This window comes from Stenella coeruleoalba (genome assembly GCF_951394435.1).
Source record: "Stenella coeruleoalba genome assembly, chromosome: 13".
Classification (NCBI taxonomy): domain Eukaryota; kingdom Metazoa; phylum Chordata; class Mammalia; order Artiodactyla; family Delphinidae; genus Stenella; species Stenella coeruleoalba.
The window spans coordinates 4,798,851-4,817,247 of record NC_137159.1 but is presented as its reverse complement, the minus strand read 5'-3'; positions in this window follow the sequence as shown (position 1 = coordinate 4,817,247).

Here is an 18,397-nt window from a genome sequence, read left to right as displayed (position 1 = left end):
TTAGAGCTTTCAAGCTCAGTTCCATGACAGGGTAATTGCGAAGGTTAAATAAAATAATATTCATGAAAGCACCTCTTATGGTTAGTTAAATCTGAATCCAGATGCATCACTGAAATACTCTTTAGATTTCATTATTATCTTAATATTTTAATTTCATTTTGAATAGATTCTGTTCATACATTATTACCCATGTACAAATTATAACCTCTAGGAAGATAACCTGCTTTTCTCATCTGGGTTCCAATGCCTACTGACCGTCTCTGCTCAGACATCCTGCTTGGACACAAATGCAAAATCATTATCTGTATGGTCCAGTGTCCTTTCTGCTCTCTTTATTCCATTTGCTGGTGCTGTCCCCTTTCCCTGGCCTTGAACTGTTGGGATCACCTCAACTTGTCCTTAATCACGGTCCTCCATTTCCAAACAGGTCCCTGAACTGGCAATATCGTTTTCAAAGGCTGCACCATCTCCTTTGTCTGCTGCTTTTTCGCATTGCTTGTTGGCAGGATTACTAGTCTGGTTTCCTATCTCAGTGGCTCTTGAGTAGCTGGGGAGGTCTCCCCAGACAACAATTCCAACCCCCCCGGATCCATGTCTTCAGAGTTGTAGAGTGTAGGGGCCCAGGAGGACATGGCTTTGACATACACTCCGGATTTTGTTGGGGACCATGGTCACATACACCTCTGACTTCAAGTCAGTTCTACCTTTAAATCCAAAAGGCACTCACTCGTAGAATGCTCTTCTTAAAGACATATTTTTATTTTGTTCTTTCCCTGCTATGCACCTTCGGGTTTCCCATTTCATAGAGAATGGGCTTAATGTCATAGTCAGGGGACATCACTATGTAGCAAAGTGCCTGGCACCTGGTGTGAGTTTACTTACAATAGACACCTCTCCGTGGTCGCCTGGATCACAACCAGTTCCCCTTCTCCGGGGACGGTCTTGATACATAGGAGGGCTACTGGCACTGCCCCTTGGCCACAGCTGTTGATGCAGAGGGAAGGCTTCTGATCCAATGGGTGTGGAAAGATGCTATTGCCAAGGAAAGGAGATCTGTAACGCAGAGACACTGGGATCTGAAGTCATGGACACTGGGTCCCGTGAATGGCAATCCCTCCCCTTAAGAACCCTGGCTGGCACGGCTCCTGGACTCAGCCGGGTTCTGCCCACTAGGTCGGCCCCTCAGGATATCCTAACATTCCCTCAATTACCGTGACATCTCCCAATAACTAGTCTTTTTTTTTTTTTTCCTAAGTCACCCAGAGTCAATCTCTCTTGTTAGGAAATGACAGATATAATCTGATACATTATTGGAGATTTAATCTGTTCATGATATAGTGCCAATCATGTTATTTCTCACAATTCCTTGAGAAAGTTCTTCTCTAAAACCCAACAGTTCTCCTATAAATGTCACTTTTCTATGTGGAATTTCCTCTCCTCCCTGTTACTCATCTCTCAAAGCCTTTCTGTCCCAGCTCCTTCCTGAAACTTCTTTAGTGGTCAATGGTCTCTCATTCCTCTGAGCTCTTACACCACTGCTGGTACAAACCATTCGCTGAACATGCATCACACCTGGGTGTAGATTGCCATTTATCTTTTCACTTGTAAATGATGCATCTTCCCAATTAGTTGCAAGCCACTTGGAAGCAGGGAACAAATCTTGAATTTGTTTTAAAATGTTTTTCTCTTTAATGCTTACATGCTTCTATGCTACTTTTATTCCTAATGCTTATTGTTTAAATGTTCCTCCTGTACCATATCATGTCTTATAAATATTTATTGAATTAATGGAGGAAATGTATACCTGTTTAAACTTATAATGAAAGAGAGCTGGGGATAATAGTATTTGTTTTTCCAAAAATGCTTCCAATTATCCATTCCCTCATCAGTTCACATGCAGCAGGGAAATGCAACAGTCCCTTTGTAGCACGTCTGCTCCGTAATTGCTCCTGTCAGGGTGATTAATGGATAGGGCTTTGTGACCAGGAACCTCTATGGTGACCCAGTGGTCAGCAGAGGCCACTTGTCTCTGATATTTCTATCCCTGCATGAGGTTTTTTTAAAAAACGAAGTTATGGCTTTGGAAAGTAACTAAGGTTGCATTATGGTACATTTGCATACATATTCCCAGAGCCTGTCCGTAGCTAATTGCATCCAGGCAGGAGGCTTGATTTGCTTCCCAGGCCCTTCTGACTGGGACTTGAGCCAGTCCCTCCAGGCTGAAGGCAGGCCACTGCCTGGGGCCAAAGGTCTTTTCTTCCTTGGGGCTGCCCTCTGCGTGGGCCCGCCTGGCCTGCTGACATCTCAGGCTGAGGCTCTGCTCTGGTCCTGCAGGGCAAGGCTGGACAGGGCTGGGGATGGGAGGCTGCAGAGGCTGATGGGAATCGGGGTCCCCCACTCCACCAGCATTGACTTAAGGTCCAGTCACCCAAGGTTAAAGGGCTCTCCCCCCTGACATGTACACCCTTCATATTGCTGCTGTGAGTGACCTTGTTTCTCTTCTTCCGAGACCCTAAAGTTGCTCTAGGCTACAACTGCCCCCTGGTGACTTGATGGAAAGTAACAGCTCTTCCCCAAGGAGGAAAATAGCAGTGGCTGGAGCTAAGGGTGGAAGGCTATCTGAGTTCTGGGAGCAGAGAAGGTGTGGCTTTGGAGGGTGACACTCGGAGACTGTGCTCCCTGGGAAAGCCTGAGGGCTGTCAGCCGATGCTCTTCCTGTTCCACCTGCCAGTCAGGGTTCCAGGTCCCTGGGAGCTGCTGGTGTACTGGTCCTAGCAAAGCGGTATTAGTGTACCAGGTGCATAACTCAGTGATGCTGTGCGGGGTTATACATATTCAGTGGATGTTCCCACTTAATCCTCACAACAACCACACAAGGCAGGGACTCTTATTAATCCCATTTTGCAGTGGCAGAAACTAAGGCACAGAGAAGTTAAGTAACTTGTCCAAAGTTGCACAGCTCCTATTCTTATAATAAGTATTCTTATAAGAATAACAAGAATTCTTATAAGAATAATGAATACTCCTGTAGGTACTCTTCCTAGTTAACTCTTTCCTAGTAATCATAGAAACCTTGCAGTTATATTTCAGGATTCAATTTAGCAATATTGGGTAAAAGCCTTCTACTTGATCATTTAACAGTTATTTATTGAGCACCTATTAACCTGTAGCCTCGTTCTACAGGTTGAAAAAAATACCAAAAAAACCCAAAAAATGATAAACACTGACAACGATACAGTTTAGGAGAAAAGAACTTTTTCTCCCCATGCCTGCCTTGTTATGTATGGCTCTGGCTGTAGGCATAGCTGCATACAGGTGTCTACGTGGATGCAGGCACCGTTAGCGGAGCCAGGCTGGGCAGCAGGGCAGTGGTCAGGAGGGCAGCGCCCAGCTTGTCCATGAGAGGCTCTATTGCCCACTAGCTACATGACCTTGAACATTCATTTAACTTCCCCATATCTCAATTGTCTCATCTGTAAAGTGGGAATAATCATAACTCCTAATTCTGCGGGAGGGCGGTGAGAATTAGAATTTGTATGTGATGAGGGCTTAGAATAGTGCTGGACACGTTGTGAACATCAACTGCAGCTACCGTTTTCCTTGTCTTTCTGCATCTCTGTGCGTATCTAATTTAGAAGAACCACTTCCTCTTGGAAGCCCCTCTAACCCCTGCCCCCGCCTCCCCAGCACCTTCCCACAGGATGGGTTGGCTGTCCCTTGGGCAGATTTCTGTAAAATCCTGTGTGTTCTGCATGGACTGCACATTCCTGTCATGCATGTTTAGTCTGGACCTACCATGTGCCAAGCACACAGGAGGAGCAGTGAGCAGACAGGCAATCCTTCTCTGCTGGAACTTAGCCTGGCGGGAGTGGTGTTTAGTTGTGAAACCACCAATAAATATCGAAAGCCCAGGAATCATAAGGAGATGGTCAGGGGACTTCACCTTCTCAGAAGCAGAGGTTAACTGGAGGTGAAGAAACGCTTCTGGGAGGGTTGACGTTGAAGGCGAAACCCGAAGGAGATGCAGGAGTTGGCACGGGTCGGGGGGGCAGGGCAGGGAGAGGATGTCTAGGCAGAGGGAACAGGAGGTGCGGAGCCTAGAATCATGAGCCTCCGCCGGGAGGCAGGCAGAAGCTCAGGACCCCAGGAGTGCCTGCACGTGGGCCGGGCCCCTCGGGGAGCTGGGTGGGTGCTCTGCCCCGTTATTCTCCCCTGAGCTCTCTGATGGTGTCGACTTGCCTGGATCCTCACGTCAACGGTGTGATGTACGCCCAGTTTAAAACTGGGGAAACCGAGAGATGAAATAACTTGCCGCGCTCAGCACCATGGTGAAGGGCAGAGCTGGGACCTGAGCCCAGGCTGCGGAGCAGAGCCCTGCCCTCTGGGTGATGCCAGATCAGCTTCACGCACACACAGGAGACCAGTTACCAAGGGAGTGCTCAAGCCTCTCCGGTAAGTTTATGATCAGAGACGGAGACTTCTGTGGAAGCTGTGAAGCAAAACAAATCCTCTCTCTTGAATCGATGGAAATGGCAATTTGGGGAAGGTTGAAATATATCCAATGACTTTTTGGCATCTTTTAATCACCTGAAGTGATCTTCTTGATTCAGAAACATAAGATGCATTATTAACAAGGAGGGTTACTATTGCCCTGGTCGTATTGGTATGTTTTCTGATATCCCACCCCGCTATCCCCAAGCAAAAAAACAAAAATGAAAACCACCAAAACTAAGTGTTTTTGGTGAGAAATATTTTTATAGCTATTTTTAAGTGAAATTTTTAAAAATTCAGTGTAGGGCTTCCCTGGTGGCGCAGTGGTTGAGAGTCCGCCTGCCGATGCAGGGGACGCGGGTTCGTGCCCCGGTCCAGGAGGATCCCACATGCCGCGGAGCGACTGGGCCCGTGAGCCATGGCCGCTGAGCCTGCGCGTCTGGAGCCTGTGCTCCGCAACGGGAGAGGCCACGACAGTGAGAGGCCCGCGTACCACAAAAAAAAAAAAAAAAAAAAAAAAAAAAAAAAATTCAGTGTAAAAACTATCTTCGTTATCTTTACCTGTTTGGAAAACTTTCCTCCTCCTTCATAACTCTAACCTTTTGTAAACCAATGGTTGCTCTATGTTGTATGAAATGTTCTTATGAAATGCAAACCAGAAGAATCCAAGCTGACTGGCGCCCAGTTTTATGAGTGTGCTCTGAGTTGTACTTCCTGGAGGATTCAGTGGGGCCTTATTGTGAGTGTTCAACAACAAGGAAGTTGACTACGAAAGGGAATTTGAATACAAAATGTTAATTTGACTTTGAGTTCAGATACTGTTAATATTATTATCAAAGTAGGTTAGGTTTTTTCCCCCAAGTCCTGGAGGACTATATTAAGATGTGTTCAAGGAGTGAGTTTTTTAAAAAGAGAAATGGACATCTCATATGCTTGTTTTCTAACCTTCCACGTCATAGAACTGAATGAACAGGGAAACATATACCTTACAGAGTTTAACGTGTCTTACTGAGAAAAGCCTTTAACTGGAGAAGACAAAATGGACTCCTAAGATGTTTAGACCTTTACAGAGGAATTGTGGCTGCTTTGCTTAATCAAAGTTGTTTCAAAAGCCAACTTTCCTTTGTAGGATCTGATGTACAGTGTTGACAACAGCACATGTGTCATGGAAGAGTAACTGAGGTGGCAACTATCTGTACCTGTGTGTGTGAAGAGAATTAGCCACAGGACAGATTAAAAAGATATATGTACATAGATATACACACATATTTAACTCAGAATTATCAATAATTTCCCCTGTAAATTAGCAGGTTTTTGAAACAAATTGTTATTGAAGGTATTTTCAAACATGCAAGTATAAAGAACAGTATAATAACCCCATGTGTTCATTCCCTGGATTCCACAGGTATCAACAGTCTCCCAGCCTCCTCTCATCTACCCCCAGCCGTGCTCTTTTTTTGATCTAGTTTAAAACAAATCCTCCATACTATATTATTTCACCAGTGGATACTATATTAGTTAAAGTGCCCTTCTTTTACAAATAAACCTCAATAGTATTATCAGCAAAAGTAGTCATGATTCTGTAATATCACCTGACACCCAGCCTATATCCGGTTGTCCCCAGTTGGCTCAAAAATGGCTTGTTACAGTTGATGTGCTTGACTCGGGATCCGAATGAGATGTACATACCCAGTGCATTTCATTGGTGTATCTAAGTGCCCTTTAAGGTAGCTTCCCTCCCCTCCCTGCCTCTAGCTCCCTTTCCTTCTTTTTTTCTTCCCGCCATTAATGTGTTGAAGAAAAAGTGGGTTATTTGTCCTGAAGACTCAGGGTTCTGCATTTGGCTGATTGAATCCTCCATTTGGCTGTGAACTGATGATAGATCTGAGACTTGGTTAGATTCTGATCATTAGCAGGAAAAGCTCCGCGGTTTTTGTTTTATTTAAATGTCTCTCCCAGGAACGACCACCTGGTGGCAGTGTTAGGCACAACATCTCCTTCTTGGGTGCGCCTCCACATTGGAGGCGACCTTGCCCCGCCTCTGCCTTGATTCCCTGCCTTTTCCGGGTGCCTGCCAGCCACAGTAGAGCACGCACAAGCAAAATGAATGGCTTCAGGCTGAATGGCAGCCCATCTTGTTCAAAGCCCCTCTCCTTGGGGTCCGCTCAGTGCCTGTGCCTATAATGAGGGTGGCTGACAAGATCTGCCCGGCTTGGTTTGCCTGCCTTGTCGTAGAAATCACTGGCTCTCCTCCAGATTTTAGTTCGTTTGAAAGTGTAAGAAAGTTTTTTGGTTGGAGACTGAAGGTTTTTAATTTGAGTTAAAATAAGCAATGAGGCATCAAGGGTGTTTAGCTAATTTGATAGAAAATAGAGGCAGCCCACGGTGTTTATTCGTCATGATCCCCTAACCCAACTCCAGCGTTTTCCCAAAAAGAGAACAATCAACTTTGTCGGTTTCACCTTCAGTTACTAGACAGCTTCAGGGAAACAAGAAGTGCTCATTTTTTCATCCTCATGTCAGACACCTCCTGGGTGGATCAAGTACATCTTTCCAAAATTGCTTCATCAGAGACCTGGAACAGAAACAGGCACAGCACAGGGAATGACAGTGTTGACCTGGAAGGGGTTCTACATTAAGGCTCTGGCACCAGATTACTGACATATACTTAACCTCGGTTTATTCGTCCGTAGAGTGTGAACCCCTATCCGTAAGTGACATTAAATGAGTTAATTTGTGTACCTGTTAAGTAGTTGCTGTCAACTTATATTAACACACAAGCAAGCAAACTCAACTTTATTACATTGGGTCTTCAGAGTGGGAGTTGGGTGAATTCTGGACCATTTTAAAATTTGCAGGGCAGAAATAGAGACACAGATGAGAGAACAAACATATGGACACCAAGGGGGGAAAGTGGCGGGGAGTGGTGGTAGTGGGATGAATTGGGAGATTGGGATTGACATGTATACACTGATGTGTGTAAAATAGACAACTAATAAAAACCTGCTGTATAAAAAATAAATAAAATTCAAAAAAATTTTGAATGATCATGCTGAATGAGAGGCCTGACGTTTGGGTGACACAGCAGGGTAGTGCTTGAACTATGGCAAAATTAACAAATGAGGAGAAAGTAATTCACTAATAGGTGACTAATGCACACTCAGCCTCTGCACCGGATATCCACACTTGATTTGTTAGTTACAATTGGCTAAGAGCTGTTTTACCTAGAGTATTTCCTTCCTTGTAATTTAAAATTAAACCTTCAGCCAAGGCAAGTAACTTTAATCTGAAAGAATTTCAGACTCTGCTCCTGAGACTCTGATTTCTCTCTGCGACTTTCTGGCTGCACAGTCATCATGCATCAGAGCTGCCGAGGTCAGCTCACTAAAGCGATTTATTTTCTTAACGATTTTGAGTGTATTATTTAGAGCATTTAAACTGCTTTTAGGGAAATTACTGACAAGTGTATATAAACCCAGACCCAGGTCACTGTAAAGAAGAGAAAGAGGAAGAAGAAAAACACCCTTGTTCGACATCCAAAAACCATAATTATGGTCATAAATAATCATGTGCTACTCTAATAAATTATGGGATGTTAAGCCAATATAACTTGTACAAGATTATTTAAAACATTTCCTGAATTTAAAAAAAATTAATCATATGGTTCTTTCTGTAACATCTTGGGTTTTAACTGATTTATTTGATGATATACCAATGATGAGAAGAAAACAGGAATATTTAAGGAATTAATGATAGAGTGCCATGAGAACGCTGCCAACCACTTACAAAAAGAAGCCAAAATATTAGCGGTATAAAATATGTTTATATACATTCAGAATTTTAATGAGATTCCTTTGATATGTTATAAATTAATTGCCAAATTGATCTGTGTTTAAGCAGATCATACAGGTATTAAAAATAATTTAGGTAATATGTATAGGTGCAGATTTAAAATTTCATATTTAGGAATTTTAGTAAAAATGCATTCCTCAGCTTGAATTGGTAAAATCCTTAGAGATTATTCTATTTGTATCCACTGAAAAACAAAAGTTAAGAAATTTTATGGTTAGCTGAGAAAAGCTGTGGTATTTTTTCTATAGATTCCTCCCCCCCCCCCCCATTTAGACTGTTGCTGGATGATTCTCATTTCTACACTGTAATTTCCAGCTTATCCTAAATATAGACGCTGGATTTGAGCCATCCTAATTAAACTGTGAAGTTCTTTTGTAGTGAACACTGATGCTTCTGAAATCAATTTCAAGGCTTACACAAGCAGTGTATGTCACCTTCCTGGTTTTCTTTCACTTTATGAATTTATCTAGAAATGATAAATTGCAAATAATACTTTAGTGGCAAATTTGTACCTTTTTTCATCCAGGCTGTATTTTATTTTAAAAATATCTATAAACTTTCTTCTGTGCTGTAGAGATTGAATTCCTTTTTTCAAAAGTTTCCCACCCTGATGCAACTCCCTTCTTTCTACACAAAGTTTAAGTCTTTATATAATAAGTGAAGAAAGCAAGCTAAAACGGTTTTGCCTGAGGCTACCTAGAAAAACAAGTTTGGTATCCTTCTGTTGTTACACAAAATTCCTGTCTTTTCTTGACACACAGCTGTTAGAGATAATGGGATTTTCACGAAGGGAATAATAGAAGGTGAGAATCAAACACAAAATTTCCACGCAAACCAACTCACAGAGTAAGGCTGCGGTATAGACTCTGGGGTGCTGGCTCAGGAGTGCCTGTGGTTTCGAAGCCTTGCTGGAAGCTGGCCCCCAGCCCCCTGGAGCTGTATGGAGCTGGAGAGTTCACGTTCTGGGTTACCTCGGGGGGAGTCTCCATCTACCTTGGAGAGCTCCAGGCTGCAGTCTTTGAGCTGGGATTGTGGGAGACCAAGTTTGCTCTGACTACAGCGTGGGGCAGGGAATACAAGAGGCAATAACAATTCCATAAGAAAATTGCAAACCAAAAAATTTTTAATGAAACCTAAAACCCTGTATCTGTTGGAGGTGCAGTTTGAGAGTAATTTTAAATGGACTCTGATTTGTCCTTTGACTTCAACTTCCAGAACATAATTTTACTAGAACTTTTCCTGATGGTTGTGAGGTATTGGTAGTGGTGGTTGCTCTTTAAATTTCCTTTGAAAGGCAGAAACACACGAAATAGTGTGTTTGCCCCAGGGCTTACAGGGTCGAAGAGCAAAAAGCAAGCACTCTGTGAGCTAAAGTTGGCCTCAAAGTGTTTCTCAACCCTAGCTACACGTTAGAATAGTATCTCGGGGCTATTGAAATAGACAGAACCTAGTCCCACCCCTACACCAACTAAATCAGTTTCTTTGTGGGGTGGGGGCAATGCATGAGTATATTTTAAAAGCTTCCCAGGTGATTCTAACTTGCACCCAGGGTTCTGATCAGAGTGGGGTTTCCGAATCTGGATGTCCTCAGCATCCCAGAGAGTGTCCTGTGGATTGCCTGAAGAGTTGCGAAAGTCTAAAAATTAGTTTTAATATGCTTTATTTAAAACAAAGTTATAATTTTAGATAGCTATCTTAGAAGGAAGAGCAAGCAGGAAGGATGCAATGAGGGGTAAAATAAATAAATTACACAGCAGTATGGTCCCAGGTTTAGTTTTCTCTGTGTTGGTCTAAGTTATGAAGAACCAAAATAAAGGAAAATGGGGGTTAAAATATAGAAATCATGACAAATTTGATATGCAGCATTTCTTTTTTCAGTTGATCTGGTACTTGGCAGAAATGTTATATTTTAGCTATGAGATTATATACCATTATAATAGTGTCAGGTGAACATCATGAATATCACTGAAGAAAGGGTCCATCCTTGAGCTGAGGTTCTAGCATACAGTTACACTTGGAAAAGGAAGCAGCTTTTCCAGTTCTAATTCAGCTTAAAGCAGTGGTTCTCAGACTTGCATGCAGGAGAATCATCTGTAAGCCTTGTTAAAACAGATTGCTGGGTCCCATTCCCAGGGTTTCTGACCTATTTGCTCTGAAGTGGGACCTGAGAGTTTACATTTCTAGCAATTTCACAAATGATGCTGCTCTGGGGCCCATGCTTTGAGAACCACTGGTCTAACGCATTAGAAAAGCATTTCACAAGTTCATTTTACATAATATATGTCCTGGCCTAGGTTCTCTAGAAACAGAACCTGAGGCTAAAGCTTATATGCTAATAGTTTACCGGGGTGTAGGGTCCCTGGGAAGCTGGTATGAGGGAGACGAAAAACAGGAAGCAGGGAAGGAGGGAAGACCCATATGAGGTGTGTGCTGCTGCGTTGCAGGCGGCCCTCACATTGTAACAAGCCAGCTCATTGCCTGGAGAGAGCAAGGAGGGGAATTTATCTACCAACTCTCTCTAGTCTTTCATCAACAACTGAATAATGCTGCCCCAGGACGTTCCCCCCACTTCTGGGTCGTGTCATTTTCCTGACCAGGTGGCCACTGGAACATCCAGCCTCCATGGACATAAGCCTGCCAGAGGGCAGGCGTGGCAGCTGGCACCATGCACAGGCTCCTAGGTCCAGAGGCTCCCAGCATGAGTGACCAGTCCAAGATTCAGCTGTTGCTAGGATGACTCCCGTCAGGGGAAAGCAAGGGAACCAACCCAGAGTAGCACATAAATGGACACTAGTCAATGATCAGTGCTTCTCAAATTATTTGCTGTGAAAGACACTTTTAAAAATTTTCCATTGGTTCATGGGCTCCTGTCCTACCGAGTCCTGCTGTGCCAGGCTGACACGTGCCCTGTCACATGTGATTCAGAGTCTGAGCTCAGCCGCTCCCAGATACAGCCAAACCCCGTCCAAGCAGAGGAGACCCTGGTCACACAGCTGGAGGTCATGGCCATGCCAAATTGCTGTACAGGTCTCTGGATGTTTGCTCTCAACTTTCTTTCTGTCCTTCTCTCCCTGTGAACTGGTCGAAGGGTCTAGGAAAGGGTCTTTGAAGTCAGGTAAACTTGGTATATAAATTCTGTTTCTGCCATTTTCTGACTGTAATCCTAGGCAAGTCATTCATCACTATGAATCTTGGGGTTATGTATGTAAAAATAGGGACAAAAGAATGACCTTCTTAAAGTGATGCTTAAATGGGTTGTCATATAGTAAACATATGGCACTTAGAAGTTGTTCACAAATGTTAGTTCTGGCCCGTTGCCTCTGTATGATCCAGCGAGCCTCCTAGTAATGTTTTAGTAATGACCTAATCAACTGTATTGTGGTTTGAGATTAAAGGGAGGGCAGAGGTCCAAACAACTGATGCTGGTTTTTGACCATCTTTTCTCCAAAAGATAACTAATGGTTGATAAGGGAGAAGCTGAGAGAGGGAGAGACTGGACATTGCTTTTGACAATATCTAGGGCCTAAGACAGCAAGGATTGTTATCTAGGACCTGTTAAAACAGGATGAAACACCTCAGCTTAGGGCTGGAGCTCCTAAGTGCTACAACTGAGGAGAACTAGCTCTGTGAGGACGGCACCTCAGTCACTAAAATTGGAGTGAATCTTGGAGTATGAGTGTCCCCACGTAGCTGGCCAAGCAAACATCAGATATCTGTGAAGGCCTAGACTTATTTCTACATGTAATTTTGCAAATATAATACCTAGAAAACGGTACAAATCTGACTAATTTAGCTGATTGAAACTTATCTGATTGAGATCTGATTGATGTAAGACAGCCTGACATAAAACCAAAGAAAGAAAGCCAGATCAGGGGTCAGGATATTGGAGATATCAGTGACAGATGGACATTCTGGAATTTAAAAATATAATAACTGAAATGGAAAATTTAGTGGAGAGTTTTATGACTAGATTAGACACAGCTAAAGAGAGAAGGAATGAATTGGGTGATAACTCACAAGAAAGCATTCAAATCAAAGCACAGAAAGAAAACATATTAGAAAAATTAGAAAAGAGGGTAAGAGGCATACAGTGAAGTTTTAATAAATGTTTAATTGGAATCCTACAGGTTTCCCAACACAGTCTTCCCTCTGGCCTCCTATGAGTCCTTCCCCTCTAACCAACAAAATACATCCACACCCTCTCAAGGCCCACAAAAGTTTCATCCCATTCTAAACTCAGCTCAAAGTTCTGAATGGCATTATTTCAATCAGGTCCAGGTATGGATGAGGTGCCTCAGGTATAGTTCTTAAGTACAACTCTGATGGAGAGCACATTTCTATCTGTAAATCTGTAAAACTAAGAAGAGAATTTATATGCCCCCACATATACGTACAATGGTGGGACAGATATGGGATAATTGAGACATTCTTGTTCAAAATGAAAATCGGGGGCCAAAAAAAGAAGTCATTGGTCCATAGCAATTTTGAAATCTTGTTGGGAAAAATATTGGAAGTTTGTTGATTAGGTCTGAAGGCCTGGAAAAAAGTCTCCATGACTCTTGATTCCTCAAAGTCATCCGTCTTTTTCATGAAATGTAGCACTTGTTTGCAACTGAGTAGTTTTCTTGACCTGCCTCCCGCCAATAGAATCTGGGGGGGTCCAAATGGCTCTTTTCATTGTGTACTGATTCTGATTATTTCATTCCAGGTTGATCATATTTCTCCTAACAAAATTCTCTCAGAAACTTTGTGGGCCTCCTTAGAATCTCTTTGTGGTTCACGTTGTGGTTCACTCCATTAAACAAAGCCATATCTCCGGATCCCTTTCTAGTGAGAACTTAAGCTTTTCAGAGGTCCTCTTGTTCAATTGAGAGGATCTGTGAAGTACACACTTACTTTTTTTTTTTATATATATACATCCCCATATCCGCTCCCTCTTGCATCTCTCTCCCACCCTCCCTATCCCACCCCTCTAGGTGGTCACAAAGCACTGAGTTGATCTCCCTGTGCTATGTGGCTGCTTCCCACGAGCTATCTATTTTACATTTGGTAGTGTATATATGTCCATGCTAATCTCCCAATTCATTGCTATGAACATGGGTATACAGATATCTCTTTGAGACCTTGCTTTCAGTTTTGGGGGGTGTATACTCATAAGTGGAATTGCTGGATCGTATGATAATTCAAGTTTTAATTTTAATTTCCCTTTCTCTTCTTGGTTCGCACAGCTCCTGGGGTTCAGCTTGGGTCTTGGCCCCATCTCTGTGTGTAAGTCACCCCCAGGCATCTGTTCCCGCCCAGACAGGACGGGGTTAAAGCAGCTGCTGATTAGGGGGCTCTGGCTCATTCGGGCCGGGGGAAGGGAGGGGTATGGTGTTTTTGGAATGCGGGGCGAGCCTGCAGTGGCAGAGGCCAGCATGACGTTGCACCAGCCTGAGGCGCGCCATGTGTTCTCCTAGGGAAGTTGTCCCTGGATCCCAGGACCCTGGCAGTGGCGGGCTGCACAGGTTCCCGGGGGGATGCGGGGGGTGGGGTGTGGACAGTGAGCTGTGCTCGCACACAGGATTCTTGGTGGCGGCAGCAACAGCATTAGTGTTTCCTGCCCGTCTCTGGTGTCTGCGCTGATAGCCACGGCTCAGGCCCGTCTCTGGAGCTCATTTAGGCGGTGCTCTGAATCCCCTCTCCTCGCGCACCCCGAAACAATGGTCTCTTGCCTCTCCGGCAGGTCCAGACTTTTTCCTGGGCTCTCTCCCAGCTAGCCATGATGCACTAACCCCCTGCAGGCTGTGTTCACACCGCCAACCCCAGTCCTCTCCCTGCGCTCCGAACGAAGCCCGAGCCTCAGCTCCCAGCCCCGCCCACCCCGGCGGGTGAGCAGACAAGCCTCTCGGGCTGGTGAGTGCCGATCGGCCCTGATCTTCTGTGCGGGAATCTCTCTGTTTTCCCCTCCGCACCCCTGTGGCTGCGCTCTCCTCCGCGGCGCCGAAGCTTTCCCCCTCCGCCCCCCCCCCCCCCCCCCCCCCCCGCAGTCTTCGCCCGCGAAGGGGCTTCCTAGTGTGTGGGAACCTTTCCTCCTTCACAGCTCCCTCCCACTGGTGCACGTCCCGTCCCTATCCTTTTGTCTCTGTTTTTTCTTTTGCCCTACCCAGTACGTGGGGAGTTTCTTGCCTTTGGGGAAGTCTGAGGTCTTCTGCCAGCGTTCAGTAGGTGTTCTGTAGGAGTTGTTCCACGTGTAGATGTATTTCTGATGTATCTGTGGAGAGGAAGGTGATCTCCGTGTCTTACTCCTCCACCATCTTGAAGGTCCCCCCAACCCTTACTTTTTAAAGGACCGTTTTTGTGTGACTGAATAGTACTCTGGAGCATCAGCTTTGATCGTTCGGAAGATTTAACAGAAGACTTTATATCCCCACCCTCAGCTTCCTCTCTAGACCATATTTTGCTGAGAGTGCCCTGGATTTGACCTTTACTTGGAAGCCGTTTCTCAACTTTGGAAATAACCATTTGTCATCTTGAGGGTCTGAGAACTTTCAAATCCAGCAAGTCCTGGCTCCTTTGTGATTAACAGTCCTTCCCACAATTTATGTCTCTCCTTTTGCATGTACTATAAGCAGCAAAAAGAAACCATTTGGTACCTTCAACAACTTGCTTGGAAATCTCCTTAGTTCATTTGACATATGTTCTACTTTCCATGTTACTGCAGGTGATAATGCTGTGAACCTTTCCCCCACCATAGAACCAAGATCCCCCTTCCTCCAGTTTCCAAAAATATATTTGTCATTTCCTTGTAAGTCCTCACTCAGAGTCCTCAAAACCTAGAGTGCTACTAACAGTCTGTTCAAGGAAATTTATGCTTCTCTAACATTTCCTAAAAATCCTTCCAGCTTCCACCAACTGTCTTGTTCAAAGCTACTCTCACATTTTAAGGTATCTTTTCATGGTAACACCTCATTTCCAGGTACCAAAATATGTATTATTTAGCTATTGCTACATAATGTTACCCCAAAACGTAGTGTCTTAAATCAAAAAACGTATATTATTTCATAGTTTCTGTGGGTCAAGGATTTAGGAGTGGCTGTGCAGGGTAGTTCTGGCTCAGGGAATCTCATGAGGCTGCAGTCAAGATATTTTCTGGGCCTGCAACCATCCCAAGTCTCAACTGGGGCTACAGAATCCACTTCTTAGCTCACTTATGCGCCTGGCTTAGATCTGCTTCCAAGCTCACTTATGTAGCTGCTGGCAGGCCTCAGGTCCTTGCCATATGGGTCTCTGCATAGGCTGCCCGGGTGTTGTCATGATGTGGCGGCTGCTGATGTGTGTGTGAGAAAGAGAGAGAGAGGGAGAACCAGAGGACAGGAGAAGGTGGCCACCGTGGAAGCCGTGGTCCTTTTGTAACCCAATCTCAGAACTGATATCTCATCACATTTGCTGCATTCTATTCCAGGAAACAAGTCTTTAATTCTCAAGGTGAGGGATTACATAAGCGTATGGATTCCAGGAGGTAGAGGTCCTGGAGAGCTATCCTCACATCTGCCCACCACACTAGAGTATGCTATAGTCACAAATGACCCCAAATAGCATTAAGAATGCTTCTGGTTCTTCTCCATGTCTTCATTATATGACTCAAGATAGCACAGTTGACTCTATCTGAGACCCTGTCTATGTTTTGGCAGAGGAAAAAGAGATTTCAGAGGTATCTCATGTCACTTCCACTTAGACTTTGTTGGGCAAAGCAAGTTTCATGGCTTAAGATTGATGTTAGGGTGTAAGAGTACAACTCTACTGCAGAGCGGAGCATCAGAAGAAGGGGTAGCACATGTTTTGGGCAATAACGCAGTCTTCCACAGCTAGCCTCAGGAATTTCAGGAGATTGATATCAAGCAACATATATTTTTGACTATAATGCATTTAAGCTAGAAAATAATAACAAAGTCTGAATAACCTATGTATGTATCAAAGCAAAAGAATCACAATTAAAATTAAATAATGAATAACAAAATTACTATATATATCAAATTTGTGGAATACAACTAAAGCCACACTTAAAAATTTATAGCAGTAAGTGCCTATGATAGAAAAGAAGATTTGAAAGTACATGAACTGGACTTCCCTGGTGGTGCAGTGGTTAAGAATCCTCCTGCCAGTGTAGGGGGCACGAGTTCAAGCCCTGGTCTGGGAAGATCCCACATGCAACGGAGCAACTAAGCCCGTGCTCCACAACTACTGAGCCTGCACTCTAGAGCCTGCGTGCCACAACTACTGAAGCCTATGCGTCTAGAGCCTATGCTCCGCAACAAGAGAAGCCACTGCAATGAAAAGCCTGCGCACCACAACAAAGAGTAGCCCCTGCTCGCTGCAACTAGAGGAAGCCCATGCGCAGCAACGAAGACCCAACACAGCCAAAAATAAATAAATAAACAAATAAATAAATAAAATTAAATTAAAAAAAGAAAGAAAATACATAAACTAAACATTCAAGTCAAACATTTGATAAAATAATAACAAAGTAAACTCAAATAAAGTGGGGGAGACGAAAAATCAGAAAATATAAAAAAGAAAAATAGGATAATTAATACTTAATTGAAGTAGTAATAAATAATTGGAAAAGGGTTTGTAACTTTAATAACACCTATAAAATAGATGGCAGAGATAAGCAATATTTATTTGCTTAGCGACAACAGGAATGCCAAAGGATGCTTCAGTAAAGATCCTATAGTCATTAAGATATCATGGCAGAATATCATAAGCAAATTTATTTTAATATGCTTGAAAATTTTTATGAAATTGTAGGAAAGCATAAGTTACCAAAATGACTAAGGCTGGAATGTAAAACCTTACTGATCCTTTCACTTTTAAAGAAATTGAAGAGTAATTATAAACCTTCCCACAAATAAACTCCAGGTCCAAGTGACTTACAAGTGGATTTTACCAAGTATTGAAAGAATAAATATTATCAGTATTTCACAAATTCGTATAGAGAATGAAGGAAAAAAGAGAGAATATTCCACAACTAGTTTTAAGATGCCAGTGTAACCTTGATATCAAAATTTGGCAAGAACACTATAAGAAAGGAAAGTTACAGGTCATTCCTACTCATGAAAATAGATGTAAACTTCTAAACAGAATAATATTAAACCTAATCCTGACAATTATAGACAGGACAATACATTATGACAGGTTGGGTGTATTCCAGGAAAGTAAAGTGGATTTAACATTTGAAGATCAATCCATGTATTTCATCATATTAACGGGATAAAGGAGAAAACATACATGCAGACATTTTTAAATAAATTTGACATGCATTCATAATTTTAGAAAAACTCAGCAAACTGGCAGTAGAATAAAACTCTCTTAACTTGAAAAAGATCTATAAAAAGCCTACAGCAAACACCATCTTTAGGGTGAAATGTGAAAGCTTTCTCTTTGAGATCAGAAAATGATGAGAGCTTTGCTGTCACCCTTTCTAGTCAATTTTTTACTTGATGTGCTCAAATAGTAGATAGGGTGAGAAAAATAAATAAGTATAATAATTGGAAATCAATAAATATGGCACAATGTTATGATATAACTATGACTCCATATATAGAAATTTAGAAGACTCTATAGATAAATTACTATAATTAACAAGTTCAGCAAGAGAGGTGAGCAGTGTACGTCTTGGTCCAGGCTGCTATCGCAGCAGACATTTGTTTTCAACAAATTGTGGAGGCTGGGGAGTTCAAGATCAAAATTCCGGAAAACTGGGATCTTGGTTCTCTTTCTGACTTATACTCAGCACCTGTGGCTGTGTGCTCACCTAGACTTTCTTTGCTGTTTGTGCATGGAGAGAGAGAGAGCTAGAGCGAGAGCGAGAGCGAGAGCAAGATATTCTTCTTATAAGGGCACTAATCCCATTGTGGGGGTCCCACCTTCATGACCTCATCTACACCTAATTATCTCCCCAAGTCCCCACTTCCAGATACCATAACATCAAGGATTAGGGCTTCAACATATGAATTGGAGGGGGACACAAACATTCAGTGTATAACAGCATACAAATGTGTAAATATACAAA